This window comes from Thermobia domestica, chromosome 2 (genome assembly GCF_964235325.1).
Source record: "Thermobia domestica chromosome 2, izTheDome1.hap1.1, whole genome shotgun sequence".
NCBI classification, from domain to species: Eukaryota; Metazoa; Arthropoda; class Insecta; order Zygentoma; family Lepismatidae; genus Thermobia; species Thermobia domestica.
Window position 1 is genome coordinate 34,539,953 of NC_137455.1, and position 25,750 is coordinate 34,565,702.

Sequence of the window (25,750 nt, forward strand, 5' to 3'; positions counted from 1 at the left end):
AGCGGATCCAAAACGGACTTCAGTTGGGGGGGCGGTGGGTTGTAATACTGCTACTTAGAGCTACATTTAAGAGCTCCAAAACTCTGGGATAGGTTTTATTTATATATAAAATAAGAAAGTTTCCTCTTCTAGGGGGAGGGGCGATTGCCTTCCTGGATCCACCCCTGATTTGCGGACACAAACCCGACCGTCCAAGATGATCACCAACCACTGCAACATAGATTTTGTTTCATCACTTCTCACCTGATGAAAAAAATATATCTTGGCTACGAATTAGTTCCTTACGTATTTCTTTCATTAGAAAATGCGCAAAGCTTATTTAATGGAATAACGCTCACTGCCTACTTTCAAATCGCTATCCCGCTCGACTAATCGAACATATGTAGGTAAAATGCCTACAATGTCACCTTGATAATAAAATAATTTAATGTAATAAGAAAATAAATTTTAAAACAGGATGAACTTATCAGGTTAGCGAACAGACGATTCTATCTACAACTGACGTTCTGTCATACTATCTGTATGGTTATCACTTTATGGTTCCCTTTAGCGGACTAGTGGAAGGACGATTGTCTACAACTGACGGCCTGTATCATACCTTTTTGTATCTATCATTGTTATTATTTTATCATTTCGACTATCGGACTAATGATCAAATGATTATGGTATACTAATGTCCAAAAATGATTGTCGCATACCTATAACTATCTTCTTGTAAAAATATAATTTGATAATGGTTTTGCAGGGTACTTTTAATACTGTGTATAATCGGGAAATGTATATTTGTGGTAAATTAAATGGACGAGAAAGTTTTATTTTCGTTTTATTGTTCTGTTTCGTAACTAAAAATAATGGTTTTTGTTGCTATTTGGAATAAGTGATTATGGGAGATTGCTTATTATTATACTCGGTAGTAGGATAATACTATTTTTATGCATTTTGATAATTTAATGAAATTAGTTACATAAAGGAATGGTTATGACAATAATGTGTAGTACATAAAAAAGACCATGACAATAATATAGAAATTACAGATTGAACAAAAATATGCCTGTCATGGAGAAGACCTCCATGCACGAACTTCTTATGCGTTGTTTCTCGGCATAATTAATAAGTACTTACAGAAGGTTATAGCGGTACAGGCTGAGGTCCATCCTGATGAGGTTCTAATGGTCGACTCTGCCAATGAATGGCCAAAAACTGACCCATTGTTTACCATTTCTATGATTTATATATCCTGCTCTTTTGGCTTTTCACCTATATGCAGTTCCTTATTTTGTTTTTATTATTTGGACATTTTCACTTTCATTTTTAGCTTTCATTTTTTTGAAAGTTCGTTTACGGAACCTCATCCTGTTTGTTTCTTTTATATTTTTAATTTTGAAAGTTTTTAATACACATTGAGATGAAATTACATTACAGTTCTTATTTACTGCTCTTTTGACATGAAATTTGCCACATACATGTCTTTGTCAATTATACACATACTAATATTGTAAGAAATACCGGGCGATTTCGTTACCAAATGATATTCCTACAACAATATATTTATAAACATGTGACCAGTGGTGTATTCAGGGGATGGCTAGCGGGTGTAACGCCCCCTTCCACCTAGCCTCGTCTAATCGAATTCACATGGAGAGTTTACAACAAAAAAAAACAATAATTAAACAAACTGTCAATATGAACTCAGATCACAAAGCCTGGCAGAGAGGGCTTGGGAGAGGAGAATCGAGCAGTTTCGCGTAATCAACTATGCTAGTATTAGCTGGAATTGCAGATCCAATATTTCTAGTTGGAAAAGGAAACACACTAAACATAAACTTAATGAACATGTACAACAGTGTTTCAAGTTTTAAGATAACAACTTTATTTGCAATATAAGGAGGTGTATATGAACTAAAACGTTTGAATAGCTTATATACACTCGTTTGAAATGTGCAATAAACAACTATTCTAATAATAATTATCTGATGATTAAGTTGATTAAATCTCAAAAAATTTCAATTAAAACTTTACTAGTTGATTCTTATCTTCTTTAAATTTAATTTCAATTATATTTCAAACAGTTTCTCCAATCAATAATTACTAATTCTCTTCAAAACTTGACTTTAACAGTTAATAATCTCTCAACGACTTTTACGACCATTAACTACTCATTGATAAATTTCTTCAAACATGAATAATATTTCTGAACTAAAATCTTACAATATTTTTTGATCTTAATTAGTTAATTTATCAAATTAATAGCAGTCAAATTAATATCTGAATCAATATCTTAACTTTCAAGCTTATGACAACTTCGAGAAAAAATTTATATATTTCTTTCGAGAAAATAATATCTAAATACGCTCTCCTTCTGACATATGGCTAACAGCTGAAAAAGAACTACTTAATTTAAACGAAATATCGGATCCGCAGGTGGTTTATATCTTGTTTCAACGATTAAGGTCAAAGTAGAAAGAATAATCGCCACAATTTCTGGGAGGAAAAATAACTACTGTTGGAAGGCAAAGGTTCGCGAAGTTTAAACCCTTTGGAAACAAACTATCAACGACCTCACAATCAACAGTTTTGACAAACACAATTACTATAAGTAAATATAATATTAACTCACCAGGTGTCGGAAAACTTAATGGTTTACCTATTTCCTTTTTTCCTCTCGTTTGGTATTTGGCCTCTTTGACTAACTGTTGACTATGCACGTACGCAATTCTTGCTCTGTGCCAGAAATTATACTATCACGTTGTTACAGAGGATAAATTCCAGGACAAATCTTTAGGATTGCCAGAATAAAAAGGTAACCAAAATAGCAATCACTACGGACTCTACTAAGAAATGTCCTTCACTACAAAAATTCTCTCTCATTAATAAATTTCCTTCTTTTTTCAAAAAAGAAATATTTCAGAGAGATTAATAAGTAATGAAACAGGACCAAAATGCACAATGAATTCACTCACCAAATAGAACTGAATAGAGCGAATTGAGGGTTCACTTTGCATGCCCACTTTCCCTCTCTGACTCTGTAACAAGCACAAAAATAGGCTATTTCCTTGCCAACTTCTTTCACTAACACTGTGAACTTGTTCAACACATCGTGATATTTAACTTCGCTTAACTCGCAAAGAACAAATAGTAGCAAAAGATTTTCTGGCACGGAACTTAGACTTGCCCACGTATATTCACTCACAAACATGTCCTACTTAACACAAAACAAAGCAAGAACACGTAACCACCAAACAACTCCATCCTCTCTGGGCTAACGTAGGGAACAAGATCACGGGTCCCTGAGTCACCGAGCCAGGTAGAGTTGGAGGGAAAAGCCACGCCCACCGAACAAACACGCGCAAAACCTTTTTTTCCCTCAAGTTGTCATAGCATATAGATTCTCAGTCAATTCCTCCTTACATCATTCCTATCAAACTTTTTATATACTTTTTTCTTTCTCCTATTTTTCTAAAATGAATACTTTTTACAAAGAGAAAAAGATAGTTTTTAAATACTGAAACTGATAAACAATAGGAGTCTTAATAGACAATATATTGCTCAATGTACAATTTCCTTCATGTAACCATCCATTCTTCTTCTTCCCAGATCCAGAAGGATGGTGCGTTACATCCGCCACGCCTTAGAATAAAAAAAAATATACAAAGCTATATTTTTTTTGCAGGAAATCTACAAAATAGAAAAACAAACTATTAGTCCAACAACATATTTACAAATATAATAAATTAAATACCTATAAACAATTCTTTGAATGCAAATCATTCATTTAATAATTAAGTCAACAATTTACTATTTACAAAGTTTAGAGATCTCTAGGTGCATTAAGTATTATCAAAATTTTCCTTATTCCATGGCCATGGTAATTAAATGCAAATAAATTAATAGATTAGCAATAACAAAACTATATGCAAATATACAAGATCAATTAACAATAATAAAAATATATGACTAATAGTTGTAAATATTCAATAATCCTTATCACAAATGAATTAATTTCATTTCTCTTCCATTTCTGTTATTAATTCATAACTCTAGGTTCTCTATATACTTTTATTTCCGAGACATGACTTCTACGGAAGGAATTTAAACTATTGTCTTCATCCGATACTAGTACTGTACTTGGGGTCAGGAAACGACGGACTACAAATGGACCGAGCCATTTGTCACTAAGAGACTTTGCTATTTTATCTTTAAGAGATGACTTTACATGGGATCTAATAAGAACCTTATCTCCTAATCCAAAGGATACTTCCCTTCTCCTCTGAGCCATTAATTTCTTTCTTTTATTCCACGATTTCTCCATATTCTGCATGGCATTTAGCCAGAGCTCTTGGGTTGATTTACCCCCAATATCAGACTCTGAGATGTTCCATCGGTTCTCCAAAGGTGTGTTGGTCGGACGTCCAAAAAATATCTCGATTGGAGACATCTTCAATCCAGAATGCTCACTAATATTCAATGTGTATTGCAAATCGGGAATAAGATTAGACCACTGGTTTTGCTTATCTGCAAAATAAGCTCGAATTGACCCCTTCAATGTCTTAATAAAACGCTCAGAAATGTTTCCTTCAGGATGATATGGACTAAGCTTAATATGATTTATGCCAAGTCCAAACATAAACTTTCTGAAATGCTCAGATACAAAAACTGAAGCATTGTCAGTAGATATTGCTTCAGGAAATCCCAACCTACTAAACATATACATTAGCTTTTCGGTAATTGATGCTGAAGTTAAAGTTCTTAGCTTCTCCAACACCACAAACCTACTAGCGTTATCAACTCCAATGAGTATATACTTAAAGCCTTTAGAGGTGGGTAATATTCCAATGATGTCAATCATCCAATGTGATCCTATTCTCTTATTGTATTCAGAGATTAGGTGTCCCATTTTCTTTTTATTTTCCTCCTTTGACAACTGACATCGATGGCAACATCGAACAAACTCCGTTACTTCTTGCTTCACATTTTCCCAAGTGAATCTCTTATATAGCTTCTTCAAGGTCCGATAAATGCCAGAATGGCCGCCAACCAGTTTATCATTATGATAATATTCGATTAGCACTTTTCTTAGATTCTTGGGAATAACAATCTTGTAAGGGTTGTTTACCGAGTTCGTCTTTTTCATTAGTATGCTCTTATTCAGGATATAGCCTGAAACTAACTCACCCTTTTCGATCTTCCGAATAATATCTCTTAATTCAGAGTCTTCTCTCTGCAGCTCATCGATCGGTTCTTTTATCAAAGGAAGTCTCCACATATGCGCTAACCTTAGATTCTCATTAAAGGCAGCTAATCCCATAGGCCCATCAATAATGCGGAATTCAAAGGGATCGTAAACCCTTGTCAATGTGTCTGCTACTAAATTCTCGGAAGACCTAACGTGCTTTATTTGAAAATCAAATTGACAAAGGGTTTCTACTAATGGTCCGTATTTCATAAGTCTCTTTGAATTGCTGAGAATCCAAGTCAAAGCCTTATTGTCCGTTAGTACGTCGAATTCCTTTACCAAGTAATGCCGGAACCGAGCAATCGTTTTTACCAAGCTAATGAACTCGATTTCATAAATGCTGCGGTGTTTGTCAGCTTCCGACAGTTTCTTACTGAAGAACGCAACGGGCTGGTACTCCCCCTTGCTGTTCTCCTGCTGCAAACACCCAGCGATACTCTTCCCTGAGCCATCCACGTTTACTATAAAACGTTTATTGAGGTCAGGAGTTTTTAACACGACATTCTCCACCAATAATTTCTTCAAGCTGTCAAGAATCTTTTGATGTTCTAGATTCCATTCAAATTTTCTATTGACAGACTTGAGTTCACTTAAAGGTCCCATGAGTTCTTGCATTTCGGGCGCGAACTTAGAATAATAACTAAACAACCCGAGAATTTTCATCAGACCTCTACGATTCCGTGGTGGAGGAATATTTTGGATTGCTGATACCCGTTTCGGATCAATCTCCATTTGGTCCCCTGATATTACATAACCTAGGTAATTAATCTTATTATAGAAAAACAAACACTTATCAGGTGAGACCGTTACATTATATTTTCTAAATATATCGAAAACCTTTATAATTGTTTCCTTATGTTCCTTTACAGTATCTGAAAATATCAATACATCGTCGAAATACGTTTTTACACCCTCTTTTTCCAAGTCTCCTAACAATTTTTTCATTACACGAGTTAATAGGTTACTTCCAGTTTTAATTCCAACTGGTACTCGTGTATAACGATATAATCCCTTTGGAGTAACTATTGTAGTAATGTCTCTTGAGTTATCGTCTAGTTTAATCTGATTGTACGCACGCCGTAAGTCAATGCGTGAATACAGCATTTTCCCCGACAACCCTGTCAGACATTCCTCCAAGTTTGGAGCAGGAAAAGGATCATTAACTATTAATGAATTAGCCTTAACGTAATTTCCGACAATTCTAAATGTATTATTTTTGTTCTTAACAAAGGAAGCAACTGCTAGCATAGTTGGAATGGTCTACTTCCTCTAAGATACCCTGTTCAACCAACTCTCGAATTTGTTCGTCAAAAATCTTTTCCTTTCCCTTCGGGATTGGAAATGGATTTTGTTTAAATGGTTTGTCTTCTAATAAATAAATATGACCGGTGAAATCTTTGATGCATCCAACTCGTTCAGTGATAACATCTGCATAATCTTTATTAATCGAATCTATGAATGAATTAACATCCTGATTGCGATACTTCCAGTTTTCATCATCTGATTTTTCCCCCTGTGTGTTCGATGGGTTTTTCACCTGTGGAGATCGTTTACATTTGATTTCTCCCTGGTGAGAATCTTTATTGAAATATTTTTTATTTCTCTTGACAAGTTTATGGAAGTTTTCTGCCTGTTCAATATCCACATCTGATGCTTCCGATGAACTGTGATGATGTCCAGTCTGTACCTTCGAAGCAGAAGGAAATTCAATATAGGATTCATTAACCTTGGATTCCTGACTCTCGTCCCTATTCACCAGATCTGCACTCTTCTTCTTCTTTATCCTCCTCTTTCTTGACCTCTTAGAAGGAATCTTCTTTTTCAAACAACCTGAAGATTGATCCATTTCTTCACTTCTTCCATCAACTTCCTTGTTCTTCTCCATGGCTATCTGCTCTTCTTTTTCATCTTGCTGAGTTTGAACTAAATCTCTACCATTAACATCGGTCGAGATCATAGCCATGTCGACACATGTTGTTCTACCAGGTGTTTCCTCTGTATGAGTGGTTGGAAATCTTCCTAGTTCCAATCCTTCACCATTCACGCTAGGAGATCTTGATGTATCACTAACTGCATTTGCTGGAATTCCCTTGGTGTTGGAAGCCCTCAACAGATCGCACTCAATCCAATTCTTCATCTCAATTAATTGTGATGAATTAGGAACTTCAATCGTAAGTAATCGATCTTCTAAGTTATTCAGTTCAAGTTCGCATTGAATTCCCCTATCACAATATCCCGAAGAATTGTAATCCGATCTAATAAAAATCGAAGAAACACTCGGTGAAGTCTGATTTACTGATTTCTTTTTCGCTGGTCTTCTTATAAATTGTCGCTGGTCTTGAGGATCTACAGATCTGAATTCACTTTTAAACACGTTCTTCTGAAATGTTAAACGGACTGTCTTTCTTCCTCCGTTCAAAACTAAAATATGCATCTCATAATCCAATACAGCAGATGTAGATCTAAGGAAAGGCATTCCTAACAAACACTCACATGGTAGCTGTTCCACAACACGAAAATTCACCACTTGGAAATATCCGGATAAGTTAACATTCAACGTAATCTCTTCTCCCGTGGAGAAATGTAAACCTGAAGGGGCATTCACCGTTTTTTCTTCCACAGTACGTATATGTTGTTCGGCACCACTGCGACGAACTAACGATCTAGTAACAAGATTAAAACTAGAACCTCCGTCTACACAGACACTAGTTAATATATTATTAATCTTGCCAATAACGAAAGTCGCTACTAATCCGTCCATCTCCGAAGGAATTTTCTGGTTTACTGTCTTTTCCATAACTTTTGAACGATCTCTATTGTTATCAACTTTCGAGAATCCTGAAGGTATCGAAACCTCGGAATTATCATTCATTCGATTCGATTTTACATAATTACTTGAAAAATTCTTATATTTCTGTTTATTGTCACTGACTTTCAACTTATTAGAAAGAACCATTTGATTTTTACTATTGACTCCCATCGCTCTATTATACTCAATTTGTTCTCGAGTACTCATTATAAATCTTTCGGCTATGTCTAATAGTTCTAAACGGCAATTAGGAAAATAATTTCCTAGCATCCTATTCCTTTGGTTTGGGTTCATTCCCATTAATATTATTCTAACTAATTCACATTCTTCCATGTTTAATCCTAATACATTCATTGAAATAGTTACAGATTTCACATATTCATTCATGAGTTCCGATAATTTCTGCTTTCTATAAATTCTGTCACTCACTAATGAATGAACAGTTGTAGGAGTAATAAATCTAGATAATAAGTTATTCTTAAACACATTCCAATCTAAATGATCATTCAATGCCGAAGTAACTATTCTTAAAACAACCCCATTAAATTTTGGAAATAGAACAGATAGTATCATGTTAAATGAATAGCTGCTCTCCATTAGTATTTCTTCAATTTTGAACAATAGTTCGAAAATTTGCAAACTATCACTACCATTCACGTTTTTAATATTCATAAATCTATTCTCCAAATAAGTAAAAGATCTAGAATGGGTATACTTCAACATTAATTTATGTTCATAATTAGCTTCTGAATGATGATCATCTAAATTTACATGAGATTGTACTCCCCTATCAATATTTCTACCGTCTAGATTTCTCATACTTGGACCAAAGTTAGAATTGCCAGCATGCATATTATTTATTCCTACTCTAGGAGTCGAACTGAGAATATTCGAAACTCTATTATAGTAATTACCCAACTCTAAGTATCTATTTCGATATCTATTTTCATTGGAAGAATTTAAATCAGGAAGAGAAGTCCCCATCTCTCTTCTTATAGGCGGTTCATTAAATGTAACCCTATGTTCTGGTCTAGAAATATTCAGGCTAGGAGGATTAGCTATCCTACTAAAACCGTAAGTCTCCGCTGAACTATTAACTGAAAAATTCAAATTATTCCTATCTGGAGTAGGATAGAACCTAACACCCGAATTAGTATGCATCGGCGGCGTTAAACTCATACTCAAAGAGCCGAAATTAGAATTTAAACTCGGATGACCAGTTGCATCAATAGTAACAAATTCTGAGTCTGGCATGTCAATGCTGATATAATCACGTTCGCTTTGAAGGTTATCCATAATATAAAAATAAACAAAGCAAAAAAAGCACAATATATAAACAATACTTATAAATAGTCATATACAGATACTAAATTACTACTACTACTAGGAACACAAACTAGAAATTGATACGAAAAACCTTGGAAGAGATCTGAAATTATTCATAAACAACAATAATGTTCGACCAATCAATGATCCTCAAATTCAAAGAACAGAAAACGGAGTGGCGATATATTTTTATCAATATTCGGAAAAATTATCCTCAAAATTTCAAAATTTATATTCATAAACAATTTAGAATTCAATTTCATTCAAATTATCTAGGTTAGATACAATTATCAACTCTAAGTAGAATGATAATGTTGGAGGAAAATGAGAAATTTGAAAATTTAACTACACAAATTTGAAAGTCTTTCTCAATAATCATCAAATGATTTATAAATATTCATAAATTTTACCAAAAATTCAAAAAAATTATTTTAGTGGAACTAAAATGTAGGAGGAAAAGACTATCTCTCTTTAATAGGACAAAATTCTAACAAAATTCAATTCCAAATAAATATACTTAAATATCATTCCATTTATCAAAGTCCTAACAATATTATAAACTTTTTTGTAGAATGAGAATGTTGGAGGAAAGTATCAACTAACAGCTTAAAAATGTGAAAATCTACTAACAAATTTAATTTAAAGCAGTCAATACTCCAACACATTCACAATCTTATTCTTTAAATTCAATATTAAATTCAAGTGGAATGAGAAAGTTGGAGGAATCTGAAAATTCAACTAAGTTTTTACAAGAATACTAATGGCAAAGATAAATTACAAAAATATATTTTAGGATATTCTACTTCAATAATATTTCCTATTCATTTCACTTTGTAACTCTTAGTGGAATGAAAATGTATAAGATATCCTAAAAATAACACAAACATAAACTTACTCTCTTAATGATATAGATATGGGATCTTAAAATGAAGATCTTGTTCCCTACGGAAATTGTAACGCCCCCTTCCACCTAGCCTCGTCTAATCGAATTCACATGGAGAGTTTACAACAAAAAAAAACAATAATTAAACAAACTGTCAATATGAACTCAGATCACAAAGCCTGGCAGAGAGGGCTTGGGAGAGGAGAATCGAGCAGTTTCGCGTAATCAACTATGCTAGTATTAGCTGGAATTGCAGATCCAATATTTCTAGTTGGAAAAGGAAACACACTAAACATAAACTTAATGAACATGTACAACAGTGTTTCAAGTTTTAAGATAACAACTTTATTTGCAATATAAGGAGGTGTATATGAACTAAAACGTTTGAATAGCTTATATACACTCGTTTGAAATGTGCAATAAACAACTATTCTAATAATAATTATCTGATGATTAAGTTGATTAAATCTCAAAAAATTTCAATTAAAACTTTACTAGTTGATTCTTATCTTCTTTAAATTTAATTTCAATTATATTTCAAACAGTTTCTCCAATCAATAATTACTAATTCTCTTCAAAACTTGACTTTAACAGTTAATAATCTCTCAACGACTTTTACGACCATTAACTACTCATTGATAAATTTCTTCAAACATGAATAATATTTCTGAACTAAAATCTTACAATATTTTTTGATCTTAATTAGTTAATTTATCAAATTAATAGCAGTCAAATTAATATCTGAATCAATATCTTAACTTTCAAGCTTATGACAACTTCGAGAAAAAATTTATATATTTCTTTCGAGAAAATAATATCTAAATACGCTCTCCTTCTGACATATGGCTAACAGCTGAAAAAGAACTACTTAATTTAAACGAAATATCGGATCCGCAGGTGGTTTATATCTTGTTTCAACGATTAAGGTCAAAGTAGAAAGAATAATCGCCACAATTTCTGGGAGGAAAAATAACTACTGTTGGAAGGCAAAGGTTCGCGAAGTTTAAACCCTTTGGAAACAAACTATCAACGACCTCACAATCAACAGTTTTGACAAACACAATTACTATAAGTAAATATAATATTAACTCACCAGGTGTCGGAAAACTTAATGGTTTACCTATTTCCTTTTTTCCTCTCGTTTGGTATTTGGCCTCTTTGACTAACTGTTGACTATGCACGTACGCAATTCTTGCTCTGTGCCAGAAATTATACTATCACGTTGTTACAGAGGATAAATTCCAGGACAAATCTTTAGGATTGCCAGAATAAAAAGGTAACCAAAATAGCAATCACTACGGACTCTACTAAGAAATGTCCTTCACTACAAAAATTCTCTCTCATTAATAAATTTCCTTCTTTTTTCAAAAAAGAAATATTTCAGAGAGATTAATAAGTAATGAAACAGGACCAAAATGCACAATGAATTCACTCACCAAATAGAACTGAATAGAGCGAATTGAGGGTTCACTTTGCATGCCCACTTTCCCTCTCTGACTCTGTAACAAGCACAAAAATAGGCTATTTCCTTGCCAACTTCTTTCACTAACACTGTGAACTTGTTCAACACATCGTGATATTTAACTTCGCTTAACTCGCAAAGAACAAATAGTAGCAAAAGATTTTCTGGCACGGAACTTAGACTTGCCCACGTATATTCACTCACAAACATGTCCTACTTAACACAAAACAAAGCAAGAACACGTAACCACCAAACAACTCCATCCTCTCTGGGCTAACGTAGGGAACAAGATCACGGGTCCCTGAGTCACCGAGCCAGGTAGAGTTGGAGGGAAAAGCCACGCCCACCGAACAAACACGCGCAAAACCTTTTTTTCCCTCAAGTTGTCATAGCATATAGATTCTCAGTCAATTCCTCCTTACATCATTCCTATCAAACTTTTTATATACTTTTTTCTTTCTCCTATTTTTCTAAAATGAATACTTTTTACAAAGAGAAAAAGATAGTTTTTAAATACTGAAACTGATAAACAATAGGAGTCTTAATAGACAATATATTGCTCAATGTACAATTTCCTTCATGTAACCATCCATTCTTCTTCTTCCCAGATCCAGAAGGATGGTGCGTTACACGGGCTCAAGCCTCCCGAAATAATTTAATTATTATTTTTTTCGTATTATACGTATAACACAAATGCTTCTTACTGGTTCTCAAGCCACCCTGAAACAAGATTCTAAATACGCCACTGCATGCGACAATAATTTTGGACACGAGTGTACGACTGACTTCTAGTGGACTTACTGGTAGTTACCCGCCAAAGAATGTTACGATCTAACTTACTCGTAAATCCTCTAGAATGCTTTAGAATAGTTTTTAGATGGCAACATTGAAGTATTTCAAAAGTTCGTGATCTTAATAATGGATTCGTTGTGAATATAGAAATATTGTTCAAAAGTCACCTGCAGATTATTTATGTCATAAGTAGGCGAGCTGACTTCGCTACTGTGAACAGCTATTCTTCTGTTTATTAGTATTTTACCAGTGAATTTCTACCAGTTTTGTCGAAGCATTTAGTTGCAATAAATCTTCCAGGAGGCGTGAAGAAGAAACAAAAACTTACCACTAGTAAGTGGGTAAAGGGATAACTACGAAAGCAACTAACGTAGACGTTCAAAAATATTTTTGTTATTGAATACGGATAGAGTCACACAAACTTTAATTTGCTCTCGACGTGTGCCAGGAAAGTACGCAGAACTAATACAGAGTACTTATTTTAATACAGAGTCTTTATTAAGACAAGTAGATCGCCAATAATTTTTGAAATGAAAAGTAACTCTCAAATTTAAAAAGGTTAGCCACTTCTGATGTAATATGTAGTGTCAAATTTTATTTAGGCTATAACGAATATCCTACTTGGAAGTAGCTCTAATATACCCACTTGCTGTTCCAACATATTTGAACGATATCATTTGTATTTTTACAAAATGTTACTTATGTCTATGAGAACATAAAGGCTGAAACACGAAAAGATACGGTTATAGAAGCCTGCTTTCACGTTTTAGTAAAGATGTATCAATATTTTATGGAGGAACGAGTGTTTATTGTGTGAAAAACTATTGCATTAATGATTCAGTTATATTTGGGTGATCAAGAAGGATATTTGATATTTTCATAATATTTTGTGATAACCATATTTTATTTCATTTCTTAAACGTTGCACATATAACACGAAATGGTTTTGTTTTATTTCCTCTTGAGTTCTTTCTTCAACCATCATTTTGTGAGACTTCTTACGAATGGGAATCCTCTCGATTAAAAGTACGAGAATCGAATCCGAACAACACACAAAAGTTGCAACTTGGTATACGTAATGAATTTGGAAAATTTGATCAAAATCGTTTAGTAGCTTTTACCGACGCAAGGGAGTCAAAATTTCGAAAAAAAATGAAAAAATAGGCATGATCAGAGTAAAAGTGGGTTCGTTCACTCCCAAAAAATAAATGGCATCCCTCCATTTCCTAAAAATTACAATAAGCAAGGATAGACACGCGTCACGGCGTGACGTCATGCGCCACTCTACCTTTTCAGATCCAGTTTTACCCCCTGGGCATAATATAATATTTTTAAAAAGTATTGAGAATGCAGCAATCATTTCCAAATACATTGTATGTTTACAGTACGTAAATTAACAAGAAAAATTTCCACTTTAGTGAATTGATAGCTTTTACTACCGAGTGTATTCAAAGACTTATCAATAATCGTATTATGGAGGTACGAGATGTCAGATTTGTAGCTCAACAACTTCAAGGGAATAATCGGGCAAAAGGGCTGACAAACCTAGTTCTAGGACTTACAGCTAAATTGGGATATACAGTAACTGAATAGACTGCAAAATGTAAGTCTTAAAAACAGAAAATAATGGACAAAGATAGGAGGTAAAAAAGAAGAGCGAAAGGGAAGAGCTTTACGGAAGGATCTCAGGTAAAATACCTTTCTAGATGAGTTGACTTGACTCTTTGGGACCCTCTTCGCTGCTCTAGGTCCTGATTGTGAATGTGGATACTCGAGTGGCCCTGGCCAGTCAGACGGCTCATACAGTTAGTAGCAGTTTAAACCTGTATGAGTTAATAGTGGTGGCCCGACATGGATCTTCGTCTCTCTCTCTCTCTCTCTCTCGGATCGATGTTTGGAAACACTGGGCTAGTGTGTTTAGTTGGCTTTCGGTTCAGGATCTCCCCTCCCACATTTCTGAATCTACCTCCCCCACGATGATCCTGGTGACAACTTCTCTTGGCACCGCTCTCGGACGTCGGTCTCCTCTTCTATCTTTCCAAACTGTCTCTCTTGATCATCACTCTCTCTGACGCCCAACCAACGTTCACGACTGCTTTTTTTATTATTATTATTAATCCTTAAACCTAACGAAGTGCTGAGTATTGAGGTTGGTCGTTTGTGCAGGAAAACAAGATACGCGCTGGCATATGTTGGATATTGAGTAAAAAGAAACTCGTCCATTGTTTATTGCAATTATTTGCATAAATGATTAGGAGAGTTTTAAATAATTAGTTTGGATTCTCCTTTGTCTAGTCGGCTGATGGGGTATATTAAAAGTAAAAATACATCATCATTTGATGATTCTTGTTATTTATTCGTTTACAGCATTAAAGTATGCTTACTAGTGTTTTTTTTTTTTTTTTTTTTTGTATTTTAACACGTTGTATAAAAACTTAATACTCTTACAATTACATTTAAATGAAATGAAATGAAACGAAATCTTTTAAGTTTTACGTCCCACGATTATACCGGATAGACTAAGAGAAAGGTGATGATCAGAAATAAATGAAATGGTGGAATGAAGAAAGTGGAAGGAAACGGGAGAACCCTGACGAATCTCACTTACACGGGTTTATCCACCACAAAGTTCACTTGGCGCGAGCTAGGATCGAACCAGGGACCCCATATACCAGAGGAGAACGCTCTACACTGAGCCATCGCGGCTCTACAATTATATTTAAGTATGAGTAGACCATTGTTCATGTTGTAGACTAAATTAAGTTGATACACTTACTTGATGCACAAGTGCCTTGCTTTGCCTTCTTGCTCAAATAAACTCCAGCAGTGCTTGACATTTCGTTAGGCTTCCAGATTTATAAAAATCCGTAGTTAGTAGGTTGAGGGGTCAAAAATAGTGCTAGGGAAGTTAGAAGAAGAGAACAAGGCCCCAGAACAGTGCCAAGAAGAGTTGCCTCCAGGTTTATTGTGGTAGAACTAGATTCAGAAATATGGAAGTGGAAAGATCCTGAACCAGGAGCCAACTGGCCAAACCAGATAACCATTCCTAAGCGCCGAAGATTCTGGTTTGATTACCAGTAGAAGCTTAAGTGGTTCGAATCCCACTTTAAGCTGTAGATCCACGCCTCATATAGCCTGTTTGCTGAAAAAGGCTAAGCACTTAAACCAAGGCTTAATTTTTATGTAACATCAACCTCTAAAGTATGTAGAGTACATAATTATGTAATAAAATGTCTGAAATATGTAAAAGATGTAATTTCATAATGAAATATGTAGATACTATAAATTTTTACTTGTAACATTAATTCTTGCTTTCTTGTAAATTTCTTTCCTCATAAAGAGGCATGTTTATTTTCAAAGGATTTACAGAAATTCAAATTACAATATTAGAATGCTTACATTAAGTGTTCTTGATCTTCTGCAGTGTATGTTCAGATATTAACCACAGTTTGTATATTTAATTTACAATATGCTACTAGGTACATTCAAAATGCTCAGAAGTAAATGTTTGTCACCGATCAGACAATATATTATTGTACTCTGATATACTTCTCTCTACATCGCAAGAAGTAACCAGAGCATACTTCAGGAGGTGAATGTGGTTGGGAGGAATATCATTAGAAAGATTAACTGTTTCACCATTGAGAATGAGACTCACTGTAAATAAGCTGTTTTAACCTTCGTTCCTTTCAGCCACTGCGTCACATTTGCTTCGAATTGTCTCTCTCACATCTCCGACAGCAGCCACTTTCTTTCCTGCATCCTCATCCACGGTTTCCGGGAGAAGAAGCTTAAAGTGTAAAGTTTGTTGATGCTTGTAGCAATCCAACCCAATTTGCTGTTCATGCATCGCATATCGCAAGCAAGTTTGGCGTCCTTGAAAAGATGTTGAGAACTGCATACTGATATACTGAGTTAAGCGAAAATTAGTCAGGCACAGGCTTGGCTTCTTCAAAATGATCATTGCAAAACTGACTTGACCGTATTCAATAATAGTGTCCGGAGGAAGTGGTACGCCAGGCAATTGTTTCTTGTAAACTTGAACATGTTATAGTGCCTTCAGAAACACTTGTTTCGTAGAAGAAATAAGTTGGTTGACTCGGGGGTGGATCCAGGACAAACTTCTGGGGAGAAAGAGCGGTGGGTTCTAACACTGCTACTTAGAGCTACTTTTAAGAGCTCCAAACTCTGGGATGGGTCTTATTTATATATAAAATTAGAAAGTTTCCTCTTTTGGGAGGGGAGCGATCGCCCTGCAACGCGTTTGTTGAAGAGCATGTGCCATGCAAGTGAAGTGGATCAGCTTTTAACATGATTACACACTGTGTAAAGAAGAAATCTCTCTTGCACGTCAGAAGGATACAATACTTTAAGACTATCAGTCACATATCGTGTTATGATGGAATGATTTGTACGCTCCAGCAATTTGCATGCAATGAGATGTGGTATAGAGGGAGAACCAGCAATTAGCTTTCTAACTGTAAAATTAACTACATACTATTTCAAAACATCAGTTGTCTCGTCGACGGATGTCCATTCATAGAACTGCCAACTTCTGTCCTAATTGATTCTAAAGCTTCTTTGTAGGAAACTGGAAGATATTTCTTTAGAAAGGTTGACTCATCAGGAATTTTACGGTCAAAATATTTTTCAAGGAAATACCGGAGCTTCGGTACTTGAATTTTGTACCAAAAGGATGTTTGATGCAATCATTGCTTCGCACATTTCCTTGTAAAATACACTGAATGAAGAATCCTGTTGCACTTGGGTCAGTAGAACTCGCTTCTTTCCACTTTGTAATTGTTTATTTTTCACATGAAGTGAGGTGCAATTATGCTGCTCTAACTAGAACTACTTAATTCATCCAATTTTTCATCGCAAAAACAAATTTGTCATGGGCGGTAAATGCACCATCGACTGCTATCCAAGACTGCAACTTCTGAGATAAGAAGGAGGCAGACGGAACTATTCCGGCTTTGTATAGTTGAAACTCGGATTAAATACTGAGGTAAACTCTTCTTAAAACTCCAATGGTTAAAATGAAAAGCTGATGAATTATATATGTACAGGAACACAGACAGCATGATAAGTCATCAATTACCGTTGAGTTCATTTTTCCAGTCGCTGCCTTAACCTAGATTTTTGGTTAGTTCAAATTCTGGTCACACTGTAATTTCTATGGATGGCAACACTAAAAATTCTTCCGATTCGTATTTTCCGGCGTAGAATAACATTATCTATTATTAAGGTAAGTTACATTTCATTATCTATTTTCACTTACGAAAATGTGGCAAAAGAAAATTTGTTAACTTTTGAAAATATTTAGTAGTCTGCCCCCTTAAATTTTACTTTTTATCTATCACACTAACATGTAAGCGAAAAAGCCCAATGGCTTTTCTTCTTAAGGACTGTTTAATGTAACGAATATTTCGAATCTTATGAATATGTGACATTGAGTAAAAAATGTAAAAATATGTAATATGAAACTTTAACTACGCTACTGAAGTCATTCGTCAAAATTTTTTAATATTTCGTCAACGCGTTGTTAAGGCTTTGGAGGTTGTTGGACGCCACATTTTTCCTCAGTGCAAATATGCTGCCGTGACCGCACCAACTCATACAGCGCCCTCTCCAAATACGGAAGGTCTTTTTGCCGAACCCTGTATAAAGGAAGGAAATGTATAATTACATGAAAATCCGGACTCTAGTAATAAGTAAGTAAAAATATCATGCTTGAATACTGTAGTATTAGCTATTACAAAGTTGTAATTATGGATGAATTGGTTCTTTTCTTCCCGCAAATATGAAATTTGAAGAGAAATAGTTACTAATATTACAATTACATATACTAACGAATACGGTAATCTTTTTTAAAAAGCCTAGCTACGAGTTTTGCAAATGGCATTAAAAATTAGATTAGATAAAAAAAAATCATGGCGCTACCAGAATTGGTATAAAATGATGATAAATGTGTTGAATGAAAAGTAAAATAAAACGAAAACTAAAAACGTGAAAGTTACGAGATTCATCTATGAGTTTTTGAAAAAAAAAAAAGATTTTTAGAGTACGATGAATTATTCTTGCGTATCAACTATATTATGTTTTAAGTATTAATGATTTAAAAAAAAATAAAATAGTGAACAATTTTATTAGGACGGACCACCTACATATATGTATTACAGACATTTCACTGATCACTGGCAGTCATTCTGAATTGTGGTAATTTATATTTCATATTAAAAGGAAAATAATGTTCCAAGTTTTCCATAAATTACATTTTAAAAGCATTTTATTTTATTCACAATCGACAAAGTTTGTTAAGAAATGAACACTTATTCTTTTTTTAAAAAATCTCTTTTCAGTTGAAAGTGACATGTTTTGACTAGAAATATTTCAAGGACATGAATAATATATGTCGTTCAACCGTTAGTAATAAATCAATAATATAATTTTTCTTTATTTGAAGGTTAATGTCTGGTTTATTTTACGCACTTGTATAGCATTTTTTTTATCATTTCTTTAGCACAGTGACCTTAATTGGAGTTCTAGTTTTAGCCCTCCGCTGGTCGTGCTAGCCTTAGATGCATGGGTAAGGTTGCCAACTTTTGAAAATGCAAATACCGGACATCACCTTCAACACATATACTCTTAAGATTGTGACATCATCGGTTGTCAAGAATGTGAACAATCTGAAAGTGGTTACTTTACATAAAATTGCATGATTTGGAATTCAAATTTAATAACTTTAGTTAGTAAACTTACTTATTCCATTTTTGGTTGAGTCGGCCATGTAAATATTGTAGTCTACCATCAATAATACATCGTATTTAAAATAGAAAAGCAAACATAAATACGCTATGCACAAAATATACTTGAAAAATAAGTCTTACTAGTTTCGCTGGGGCTTGTAATGTCTCATAATGCCTACATATTTTTCGTTACTGAATCTGGATGCATTATTTAATTGAAAGATGTAGCTGAAGATGAAGCAGTGTTAGCTGCGCTCTTGAAAATGTACTTTTCTTGACCTTTAGCAGCTTTGATAAGTTCAGTAAATTTTCCTGCCTTCAGCTCTTGAGAAAATTCCGCGCACGGCAGGTGGGCATCAAAGCGAATTGTAAGCTCTGCTTTAAGCATGTTCTTCGACACACGATTCCTTTCATCATTCTAAAATAATTTGAATAGAAAAGACAAGTATAGAATAGGACTAGTAAGACGAAAAACTACTGGACATTTAACGTCCTGTTTTGAGGTCGTACTGGACACCAGACAAGAAGGCCAAAAACGGAACTGTCCGGTAAAATACGGGGCGGTTGGGAATCTGGGGCCCGGTTGGCATGCACGCACAGGATCTGGAGTTCGATTCCCGGTGGGAAAGTCTACAATATTGAGCCCGTATCGTAGTGGTTCGGATTCATATCTCATGGTGCTGAAGAAGATACATTCTGTATTCATACTTTCTTGTATATTTCAAATTAATGTATTAAAAAAAACACTTAACTTATTGAGCAGTTTGAGGGAAGTTAATGCTAAGCACCACTTCTGATGAAATTAAGTTATTAGGTAGAATGGTTTGAGATTGGACCACACAATATTTTGTATTATAGTTTCAGTTCAGAAATACACCTGAAGATGGCAGCGCAAGATTGTTTGGTATGTGTGTGCATCATTCCCTCGCTTCGACTCACTACATTTTTCAGACCTTGTTGTCGGTATTATCCACTTTTTATCATCGCCCGTGATCAACTGCTTCACGAACTCCGTGTTAACTTATTGTTTCTTACCGCAGTGCAAAAGATGTCGCACACAATCAGCATTGACAACTTAGTTTATTTCAAACTGAACGTAATTTGACTTAGGTCACTATTTTAGCAGTGCCAAATTTCTAGTCTCTTTTTTCATGCAAATTAGCTTATTTTATTGCAGTAATTTATCGGCTGAATCCTTCTCTTTCTGCCACGTACTGCAGATGTCGGTTGTATTTTGTTGTAACTTGTATGTTATTTACTCTGCTGATTCCAGGATACAATGTAAGAAGAATGTATTGCAAATATCTTATTCGTTTTTCATTATTACATGTGGGATACAAAATCGCATTTTGATTGCTATAAGAAAGTATTCGCACTGTTCGTTTTCAATAATTGTATTTACCTCTGTCCAGCCGTAGGACTAAAAACACTTTAGAAGTACCGGTAATTGATGGATCACTATCCATTTTAGATACGATATAAAGGGTCAAAAGTTAAGAATGGAATGATATTCAAACGGGAAATCCTAGAAATGAACTGTTTCCTGTTTTAACGTTGATGCAAAAAACGGGAATAGCGAGAAGTGATTTTTTGTAATCGATGAATCGTCCCCAAGAATGCATATCTTCATCCTTAACTCTCTTACTAAAACGAGAAGTAATGAAAACCCATAAGCCTGGTTTCAATATTGATCGACATAAAGGAAAAACGATGAGATAGCGAAAAGCCTTTTTTGGAATAGGTTTACTGTTCAAAGAATAGGAGTCATTTTCTCTCTTAATCTTCTATTTAATCTGGAAGTGTCAAAAATCAACCACTTCCGGTTTTATGATTGATCCGTAAAAGGTAATAGATAGCGAGAAGTGGGTTCCTGCAATCAATTAAGCATCCTAAAATATACTCCAACTCTAGATGGAAATTCACTACAACTTCTAGTTTCAATATTATTTGAATGTTCCTTACATTTCCGTGCCACCTTAACTATATTTAGAGAGACGTATTTGGCATCTTGATCCAAAGAAGGCTCTTAACCTATGCGCAGAATTCTCTTTTGACGCACGCTGCGCATTGACGTCACTTTCGAGTAATTTCAGTTTGTCTCCTGCTTCGAAACTGTCATGAGCATTTTGATCCAAGGTAATAATCTTTTTAGAAATTGGAACGAGATGAGTCTTGTTGTCATAAAACTTTAAGGCATCTTTCACAATCAAAATACTGTTTAAGGTTCTACAAGACATCTGAGTCTTTTCCTCTGTTAGAACATTTTTTGATACTGAAAATCTCCTTTCAATATCTGCATTATCATGGTAGAGGCAGAGTGTAGATTTTATTACCTTATTTACTAGAGGAAATTTTGGTTAGCCATCCGCCTTCTTAAATCCCATAAAAAGAGCCCAGTAACTGTCAATACGTGAAGAAGTAATTTCACTTCCATCAGGTTCATGCTCAAGCTGCAGACATTTCCATTCGTCAAAAAGTTGATCATCTGGCATTGCAACAGATAGTGCTTTTGCTACAGTTCTGATGTATCTGCAGCTACTTTGTGATTTTCTAGCTTCAGGATTGAGAAATGGTAGTGCTCGTTTAATGTGAACAGAATTAGTCATTGTATTTTGCACCAAATGTTTACCACCTGAAATATAATGTGTTTGTAGACTCTTCAAGAACTGTTAAGCATCCACTTCTGGTAGTTTAGTTAGTTCTTTTCTTGTTTCCTCTGAAATGACAATTTGTTTTAAAGACAGTAAATTATCGGATTCAAACAACCTGCAAATTGGTCCAATCATATGACGCTGACTTCACTTCATTAGCAGCAGCACATTTAGACACTCTGCTTGCGATGATAGTTCCAATGACGTTTAATAACTCTGCACGTAAAATATGAACCAACGGAACTTCACTCTGATAACGATGTGTAAATTTCTCATATAAGTTGGCAGAAGACAATATAAAGTGCAACTGAGCTAACATCCCAGGCTTTTTGAGTAAATCTACAATTTTCCTCACAGACCGCTTGTCCAAAACAACACTTCTTTATAGATGGAATATACTTCAAGAAGTACCATCGTACACCAGTCCACTGTTCAAGCAATCTTTCACATATTTATTACCATGTATTTACGTAATTTTCTATTCATCATCATTATTATTTTATTTTATTTAATTACTGGCATTTTCTAGTACATTGGCCACAATCCAAACAATATGACTAACATGTAAGTAAGGATAAAAATAAAGAATTAGTAGACTAATGTTTTAAAAATAGCGACCGATAGAGACTTCGGCCAAATAAAGATACTTTTAGATTAAAAAGAGACTCGCTCTGATGCCTGCATTGTGCAACGTTCTTACAGAATTTGGAATACCGAGAAACTAATTAGGTTAATTGAGATATGTTTAAATGAATCCCAAAGTACAGTTCGAGTAGGAAATTTTTTGTCCACGAGCTTTCATGTCGAGAATAGCCTGGAACAAGTAGATACGTTGTCACCATTACTATTCAACTTTGTCCTGGAATATGCTATAAGGAAAATCAAAGATAGCAACCAGAGCCTAGAGTTGAATGGTATTCACTAGGTTACGGCGTAAGCTGATGACGTAAATTTAATAGGGGATGATAGGAGAACAATAGAAAGAAATGCAGAGATCTTATTAAACGCTTGCCGGAACATGAGTTTACAAGTAAATGCAGGGAAAACTGAATATATGGAAGTATTACGGGACCGTAATACAGCAAATTATGGATGCGTTAAAATAGCGAATAATACTTTTGATAAAGTGGATGCTTTCAAATATCTAGGATCAATATTAACAGACGAAAACCATATTCACGAAGAAATTAAAGGTCGACTAAAAGCAGGGAATTCGTGTTACTATTCGGTTCAATATCTCTTGTCGTCGCGAATTCTGTCGAGGAATTTGAAGCTTAAAATATATAAAACGATAATCATGTCTGTTATTCTGTATGGTTGCGAAAGATGGTCGCTTACTCTGAGTGAAGACTAAAAGTATTAGAGAACAAAATCCTGAGACGAATATTCGGACACAAGAGGAAGGGGAATGGGGAATGGCGGAAATTTCATAACGAGAAACTAGATACTTTATACGGTTTACCAAGCATTGTTAGGGTCATCAAGTCTAGGAAGCTCAGATGGGCAGATCATGTAGTGAGTATGGAAGAAAGTAAGAACGCTTTCAAAATCTTAATTGGAAGGCCAATCGAAAAACGACCATTAGTAAGGTCTAGGTGCAGATAGGAGGACAATATTAAGATGGATGTCGCAGAAATAGGAATACAAAGTAGAAACTAGATCCAGTTGGCTAAGGATAGAAGTCAGTAGGAAGCTTTTGTGAAGGCTAAGGATAGAAGTCAGTGGGAAGCTTTTGTGAAGGTTAAGAATAGAAGTCAGTGGGAAGCTTTTGTGAAGGCTAAGGATAGAAGTCAGTGGGAAGCTTTTGTGAAGGCTAAGGATCGAAGTCAGTGGGAAGCTTTTGTGAAGGCTAAGGATAGAAGTCAGTAGGAAGCTTTTGTGAAGACTAAGGATAGAAGTCAGTGGGAAGCTTTTGTGAAGGTTAAGGATAGAAGTCAGTGGGAAGCTTTTGTGAAGGTTAAGGATAGAAGTCAGTGGGAAGCTTTTGTGAAGGCTAAGGATCGAATTCAGTGGGAAGCTTTTGTGAAGGCTAAGGATAGAATTCAGTGGGAAGCTTTTGTGAAGGCTAAAGATCGAAGTCAGTGAGAAGTTTTTGTGAAGGCTAAGGATCGAAGTCAGTGAGACGCTTTTGTGAAGGCTAAGGATAGAAGTCAGTGGGAAGCTTTTGTGAAGGCTAAGGATAGAAGTCAGTGGGAAGCTTTTGTGAAGGCTAAGGATAGAAGTCAGTGGGAAGCTTTAGTGAAGGCTAAGGATAGAAGTCAGTGGGAAGCTTTTGTAAAGGTTAAGGATAGAAGTCAGTGGGAAGCTTTTGTGAAGGCTAAGGATAGAAGTCAGTGGGAAGCTTTTGTGAAGGCTAAGGATTGAAGTCAGTGAGAAGCTTTTGTGAAGGCTAAGGATAGAAGTCAGTGGGAAGCTTTTGTGAAGGCTAAGAATAGAAGTCAGTGGGAAGCTTTTGTGAAGGCTAAGGATAGAAGTCAGTGGGAAGCTATTGTAAAGGCTAAGGATAGAAGTCAGTGGGACGCTTTTGTGAAGGCTAAGGATAGAAGTCAGTGGGAAGCTTTTGTGAAGGCTAAGGATAGAAGTCAGTGGGAAGCTTTTGTGAAGGCTAAGGATAGAAGTCAGTGGGAAGCTTTTGTGAAGGCTAAGGATAGAAGTCAGTGGGAAGCTTTTGTGAAGGCTAAGGATAGAAGTCAGTGGGAAGCTTTTGTGAAGGCTAAGGATAGAAGTCAGTGGGAAGCTTTTGTGAAGGCTAAGGATAGAAGTCAGTGGGAAGCTTTTGTGAAGGCTAAGGATAGAAGTCAGTGGGAAGCTTTTGTGAAGGTTAAGGATCGAATTCAGTGGGAAGCTTTTGTAAAGGTTAAGGACAGAAGTCAGTGGGAAGCTTTTGTGAAGGTTAAGGATAGAAGTCAGTAGGAAGCTTTTGTGAAGGCTAAGGATAGAAGTCAGTGGGAAGCTTTTGTGAAGGTTAAGGATAGAAGTCAGTGGGAAGCTTTTGTGAAGGTTAAGGATAGAAGTCAGTGGGAAGCTTTTGTGAAGGTTAAGGATAGAAGTTAGTGGGAAGCTTTTGTGAAGGTTAAGAATAGAAGTCAGTGGGAAGCTTTCGTGAAGGTTAAGGACAGAAGTCAGTGGGAAGCTTTCGTGAAGGTTAAGGACAGAAGTCAGTGGGAAGCTTTTGTGAAGGTTAAGGACAGAAGTCAGTGGGAAGCTTTTGTGAACACGGCAGTGAATTTCCGGGTTCCATAGTCCACAGAGTTAGTTTTTTTTAATTAGTTATGAATAGTCCGTTAGTACGTTTCCTACAATCAATAATTCTAACTATGCTTGAATAAGGTAGCACACTAAAAAAAAAAAAAAAAAAGATTATATTTCTTATATGTATGTATTCTGAATTATTACTTCTTTTAATTTCTAATTTAAGGATTTTTGATTTGTGTTTACTGTATAAAAAAGGAAGCACGGTAGCTCAGTAGTAATACACTTACATCTGGTGGGCGAAGTCTCTTGTTCAATCCCCGACCAAGTATGTTTGTTGGACAAGTCCGTGGGGTTTCTGGGGGTACTCTCATTACCTCTCACATTCTCATTCCACCAATTTCATCATCAACATTCACAAGCCTTAATTATCTATCTCCCATAGTCTAAAAGGCATACTCGTGGAATGTTAAACTCAAAGATTTCATTTCATTTTTATTACGTACAAAGCCTAGCCCCGAACAGTTCCAATAATGATAATATAGAATTCTGTAAGGATACATTAAGTGGACCACTTTACAAAATTATGTTGTATATAGTAGTTATATATATATATATATATATATATATATATATATATATATATATATATA

The 25,750-nt window shown here is 35.1% G+C and overlaps 1 protein-coding gene across 3 annotated transcripts in view; it reads right to left on the bottom strand.

The window, feature by feature from the left end:
- The window catches only part of loaf (low-density lipoprotein receptor domain containing lost and found), a 699,718-nt gene that overhangs the window by 62,990 nt on the left and 610,978 nt on the right, over window positions 1-25,750 (bottom strand). The window lies entirely within an intron of this gene.